Raw genomic sequence first — 6,401 nt, 5'->3', positions numbered from 1 at the left:
AAAGCGAGAAATCACCCCCCAGGGGGGATGGTCACGCCGCAATCCCTTCTCCTCCATTCTCCTCTCAGGATCTTGGGCACGCACGCACACGCGCCTGGCGTGAATTTTAAGCCACCAGGTCCGGGACATGAACCGCGGTCGACTACGTGGGAGTCCAGTGACATAGCCATTACGCTAACTGCTGGTTCCCTCTGCCTGCTTTTTAATGGCATACTTTCCACCACCTTCAGCTTTCATTTGTTTTCAGTCTCTTCTTCTTGTTGTTTTGCTTCTTTTTCATACATCACCTTTCTTTGAGCAATCGTCTCACCACCCTGGTCTTGATCATGACCTGCCTCATGCGAGGATTGGCCATGTTCCCTCGAGCGCCAGGAAGGAGGGGGCCCGTATTCATTTTTAAAAGGCTACTGTTCAGTTTATGAGAGATGACCTCCACCTCAAAACCAAGATTGTCCTTTCTTTTTTATTTTTATCTCTTTTTCTTTTTGCCATAGGGCATATGTACTCGCCAGAGAGAAAGAGAGACAGAAAGAGAGAAAGTGAGAAATCACCCCCAGGGAGGATGGCCATGCTGTAATCCCTTCTCCTGCATTCTCCTTTAGGGATTTTGAGCATGCACGCACACATACCCAGCATGATCTTCCAGCCACCAGTCCAGGATTTGAACTGTGGTCAGCCATGTGTGAGTCCACCACCTTAATCACTACACCACCTCTTGGCTCCGTGAGAGGTAAGCACAGCCCAGCAGACAGAACACACTCAGGATTTGCTTCATCTTTACTTCTGCCTAAGCTCTACACTGCCTCCTACAGAGATCTCTGGGAAGCTCCTATCTGCCTCCAACTTTAGGCCATGCAGAATCAGCCTGAGGGAGGGCCACTCTAAGCTGTTGCCCTCCTGGAACCCACTGCAGCCTCAGTCCTGCAGGACTTCTCCCAGATTGGGCTCCCCCACCACCCAGGCACCTCAGGGCTTCAGGAAAGGGGTCTCTGTATAGAGGAGTCCCTGCCAACTCACCTTCATCTTATGGCCAACCACACCAGTAAGCTTCTGGGCCACCCCCACCTTCCTCTGTGATTCTCCATGTTAACTCACTTCATGTGCATTATTCAATATTATTGCCATTATACAGAGAGGTTAGGTAATTCACCCGTGGCCACACAACTGGTGGCTGGGGGAGATGGAATGTGAACCCAGCAGTCTGGCTCCCAAGTCCATAAGCTCTCAACCGCACGATTCTGTCTCTGTGCTTGGCACACAAGGAGCACCCTGGGAGCCAGAGCTTTGGATAGAGGTGGGATCCAGGAAAAATGGAGATTGTGGGCTTTTGTGCTGCCAAGACCCATGCAGGTCCTACCAAGGGACCTCTTAGATTCTCAGGAACATGGGCTGAATATAAATCACTATCAAAGCTGGTCACCTGCTCTGGGATGCTCGTGATAGGTCCTTATGTGTTCAATTCCTTCAAATGATCAGTAACACCTCCAGAAGAACCACAGGAAAATCTCCAGAGACAGTTTTAAATAAGATCTGAATGCCTTCCTCACTGTCAAGGTCACCTTCCCAGTCCCACCTCCAACCTTTACCCACTCTTAAGGGCACCTCCAGGTGTCTTTGAGGCCCACAGAGTTTAGGAGGCACATGACAGCCGGTGGTCCAGCAAGCCCCTGGGAAAATTGGAAAAAGGTGCCTTTGAGAGATGAAGCCCGGTAGATGCACCACTCAACAGAATAAAATTCACGTTTCAGCCCCTACTTATCCCTCGAACAGGTGCCCTCATGCAGTAAACTACTATACACTACTTTAGGGGAAGAACATTCCACGAGGAAAGAGCAGCAAGAGCAAAGGCCCTGCAGTGGGAAAGTACTGGGCATGCCCAAGGCATAGCAGGAGGCCCGACAAGCTGGGACAGAGTGAGCTGAGAGAGCAGGACGTGGTGAGATCCAAGAGGCACCAAGAACAAGTCACGCTGAGCCTTAGAGACCATCATGAACGGATGGCAGCGCCCTGACTGAGTCAAAGCCCACTGGAAGATTTTGAGCAGAAAATAATGTGATCTTGGGGTCAGCAGGTGACATGGTAGTTAAGGCACTGGATTCCTACATGGCCTACCATGGTTCAAGTCCCAGACCTTGCTTTCTCATCTTCTTTCTCTTTTAATCTCTCCCTCGCACGTGTGCCCTTCAGCAAATTTAAAAATAATAATAATAATAAAGTTAAATAAATAATTCTTTTTTTTAAGGAAAGAAAGGAAATAATATTATCTCAGTTACATATAAAATTCACTCAGGCTACTGTGTTGAAAATAGGCAGGGGAGAGGCCAGCAGGTGGCATGGTAGTTAAGGCACTGAATTCTCACATGGCTAACTGGCTGACCATGTTTCAAGTCCCAGACCCAGACTCTTTGAAAATCATGCCAGGTGCGTGTGCGTACATGCCCAAAATCACAAGAGAAGAACAGAGAAGGAATTGTGGCATGGCCATCTCCCTGATTTCTCACTTTGCTTCTCTCTATCTTTCTCTAGCAAGTGAACATGTCCTATGGCAAAAACTGAAAAGGAAGGGAAGGAAAGGAAAGGAAAGGGAAGGGAAGGGAAAGGGGAAGTCATCCAGGCAAGAGGTGGACATGGCTTAGGCCAAATGAGTGGAGGAGGCAGTGGGAAGTGGAAAAAGTTTGGGCATGTTTTGAAGGTAAAGCAGATGCTGTGTGTGGAGAATGAGAAAATAAGTCAAGGAAGGCCTGAAGAGGTTGGCCTAAGCTATGGAAATATCCAGTTGTCATTTATTACAATGAGGAATGGGAAGAGCAGCTGGTTTGGAATGGAAGATGAATTTGAGTTTGGACATGTCAGTTCTGGGAGCCCTTTAGATATTAAACAGAGGTGTCAAATACTCCATTGGGCAAAAACATGCAACCAGTGAAATATGGACATGATCCGCACAGAGGTGGTACTCAAAGCCCAGAGACTAAACAAGGTCCCCAAGGGAGTGAACAGAGAGAGAAAAGAACAGGAACTGAGCCTTTAAGGGCTGGAGAGCGGGAAGATGTGGAGGAAGTCACAAGAGTCTGATAAGGAGCCAGGAAGGCCGGAGGCATCCAGGAGCCAAGCAAGGTGTCCCCGAAGAGGAGGACGTGGCAGTGGTGCCCAGTGCTACTGCCAGGTGAGGATGACCAGGAAGCTTGGCCGAGGCCCCTGGCTAATTCTCCACCCCATATCTGCCAAGTAGTCCTGGATGAGTACAAGCAACTCCCCCAGCACCACTTTTTCCGTTTGTCGGATGGAGATAACATGGTACCTATTTCCTTGGGTGGTTGTGATCAATTATTATGTTGAAAATAGGAAATAACCTAAAGTATCTGTCACCATGCCTGGCACATGGCAAACACCCAATGAATGGCATAGTCAGCTCATTGCTTGGTGGGAAATGGTCAGAACCTAGATATATTTTGAAGGTAGAGGTGATGCTTCTAGAGTGGGGAGAGAATCAAGCCTTTTGCAGGTTCTGGCAACTGCCTAGTCTTCAGGTTTTGTGTCTTGTATTTTTTTCCCAGCTAACTTTAAGATACTCTTCTGGTGCCTTCCTACCAGGATGTCACCAACGCCCTGTAAGGGCTTGGATGACAGCAGGGAGAAAAATAGGAGGAGTACAGGAACAATGGGGAGAATTCCAGTAGCCCCTGGACACAAAAACACCTGCTGCAGCTGGTGGGTGCAGAGATGGGAAGGGAAAAGGGGTTCCCTGGACCCTGCTTTGAAGGTTTACTGCTGAGGCAGCAGATGGTGCAAAAAGCGCTCACAGACCCAGGGTACTATCAATGCTCCATCTCCCTGTGAGCTACCTGATGCTCCTTCCCACCTTCGGCACCCTCCCACCCTTCAGATCTCAGGGCACAAGGTTGCCATATATATATGCCACAGGTCAGGCAGGGCCCAGTCCCATCTCCTGTGTCATAACACTGCCAGGTGTCACAGCCTTCGCAAAGGCCCCAGGTCAGGATGCAGACCTGCCTTCTCCCAGGGTGCCTGGCCTCACTGCCCAGCTGAACAGAGAGGTGCTACCAGGCTTACAAACAATTCCCAATTCCCCTGTCCTTGCCCTGCATCAGAGTCACACCATCCTTCGCTGTCTCCAAGCTGCCAGGCCAAACTCAAGCTTCCCTCGGGTTGCCATGGCAACTCACTACAATTGCATCTGTCCTGACGTAAGCTAAGGACATAGGTGCTTGTAAATCTTTGGGGTGGCCACCAACGAGGCTGGTAAAGCTGCTGAACAAGAGTTGAGATCACAGATGGAGGGATCTGACTCACCCCCCAACCCTGTTCTCTACGATCCTATCACCTGGAACTTCCTGTAATATCCCAAAGATACCTTTCTCTTCCCTGCTGGCCTTTTCACATGCTGTTCCCTCTGCCTAGATTGCTCATCCCATTCATCTACCTAATTCCTATTTGGCCTTCAGGGCTCAGCTTAATAATCATGTACTCCAGGAAGCCTCCCCTGAGAGCCCCTCAACTAAGCTGGGTGCCTCTGCATGGTCTCCCATGACCTTTTGCCCTTCCCTCCATGTCATGTATTATGATTATCTATTGGCTGGTCTGCCTCCCTACCAACCATAAACTCCCTGAAGGCAGGAATGACTTTTTTTTCACATCTGTGAGCAAAACATAAAGCCCCTTGCAAGGTACAAGAGCCAAGGACTTTAGTGTAGGCACCAGAAGTGCCTGTGCAAGGAAACGCTGGGTCTCATCTGACCCCAACAGGAGCAGTCACCTGGGCTTGCCCCTGGGTCTGCTGGGCATCTATTACCCTCTCTGCTCAGGGCACAGACAGCAGAGAGAAAACTCCTATAGCACCAAGAAGCGTAAAGGCTTCTGCTCCGGATAGGACAGCCCAAGCCCTGGCACCACCACAGCCACACGCTCTCAGGGACCAGTGCCAGGCTGCACGGAGGGAGGGAGGAGCACTAACTGGGATATGAGGTGCAGAAGTGAGCTCTAGGCCCAGGGGTCTCAGTGCATGCTGGTTGACACTGCTTCTCGTCAGGCTGAGGCTACATGGGAGGCCTGGGTTCAATTCCCAGCCCACCCTTAAAAAAAAAAGTCATCGTGGTGACATGAACCTGTGGTCCCAAGTACTCAGCAGGCTGAGGCAGGTGGAACACAGCATAGCAAGACCCTCTCTTTAAAAAGTGAGCTTAGGCCAGCATGTGGCATGCTGTTTAAGGTGCTGGATTCCCACGTGGTCGACCATGGTTCTAGTCCCAGACCTGGCAGTTTGCTTCTCACTTTCTTTCTGCCCCTCTCTCTCTCTTTCTCTGGTGAGCACATGTATCCTATAGCAACTTAAAAATAATAACATTAAATAAATAATCCTTAAAAAAAATAAAGGTAAGCTCTAAAATGGATTAGATCCAAATGTTTCTTGGCTCCTTGAAGAAGCCAGAAAGCTAAGGCTCTGAGATGTCATGAGGAGACATCTATGTGTCCCTGACAGGGAAACCCATGCTGATTTCTTTGTATTCCTCTCACTCCAGACTGTTCAATAAGCCAATTCTATCAGGAAAAAGGGATTTGTGATTCATTCAGGTCTTAAGGGAAAAAGAAAGAAAGAAAGAAAGAAAGAAAGAAAGAAAGAAAGAAAGCAAGAAAGAAAGAAAGAAAGAAAGAAAAAGAAAGAAAGAAAGAAAGAGAGAGAGAGAGAGAGAGGGAGGGAGGGAGGGAGGAAGGGAGGAAGGGAGGAAGGAAGGAAGAAAGAAAGAAAGAGGGAGGGAGGGAAGGAGGGAAGGAAGGAAGGAGTTAGAGAGTATAACCAGGGCAAAGCTCTTCCCAAGGTCTGGAGATGAGCTTCTGGCCTTTTCAAAGCCCTTGGGCTGCCTCTCTGCCCATCACTGCCCTCTCCCTCTTATTTCCATTATATTATATTAAGTGTCTGGATGGAGCGTCCACAGGAAAACCAGGCATCCAGATGCTGAATCAACACCAGTGCTACTTCCCAACAACCAGAGCAGGTCGGCATGGTGCAACATCTGGCCGGGATGTTTTCCTCCATTATTCATTCAGATGTGCGTGCTGGCATCTGGAAAGCACGCATGTCCCCAGATTCAAAACCAGCCTGACTAAGCCAGCACACATGCTACTTCCAGCCCTGCTTGGCTTTGGACAAGAACACAGTTCACATCTCTGGATCTGGAAACGGTATTTCTTTCTTTTTTTAGAAAGAGATTTTTGCCATAGGGTGCATATGCTTGCCAGAGAAACAAAGAGAGAAAAAGTGAGAAATTACACACACACACACACACACACACACACATACACACCCGGGGATGGCCATGCCGCAATCCCTTCTCCTCCATTCTCTTCTTGGTACTTGGTGCAAACACACACACATGCCCAGAGTG

The 6,401-nt window shown here is 48.9% G+C and overlaps 1 pseudogene; it reads right to left on the bottom strand.

The window, feature by feature from the left end:
- LOC106736025 (tubulin-specific chaperone A-like) overlaps positions 1 to 355 on the bottom strand; it is a 612-nt pseudogene extending 257 nt beyond the window's left edge.
- Positions 356 to 6,401: the final 6,046 nt, after the last annotated feature.

This window comes from Tupaia chinensis, unplaced genomic scaffold (assembly GCF_000334495.1).
Source record: "Tupaia chinensis unplaced genomic scaffold, TupChi_1.0 Scaffold000610_1, whole genome shotgun sequence".
NCBI classification, from domain to species: Eukaryota; Metazoa; Chordata; class Mammalia; order Scandentia; family Tupaiidae; genus Tupaia; species Tupaia belangeri.
The sequence above is the reverse complement of the archived record's forward strand: the minus strand, read 5'-3'. Positions and strand labels throughout refer to the sequence as shown.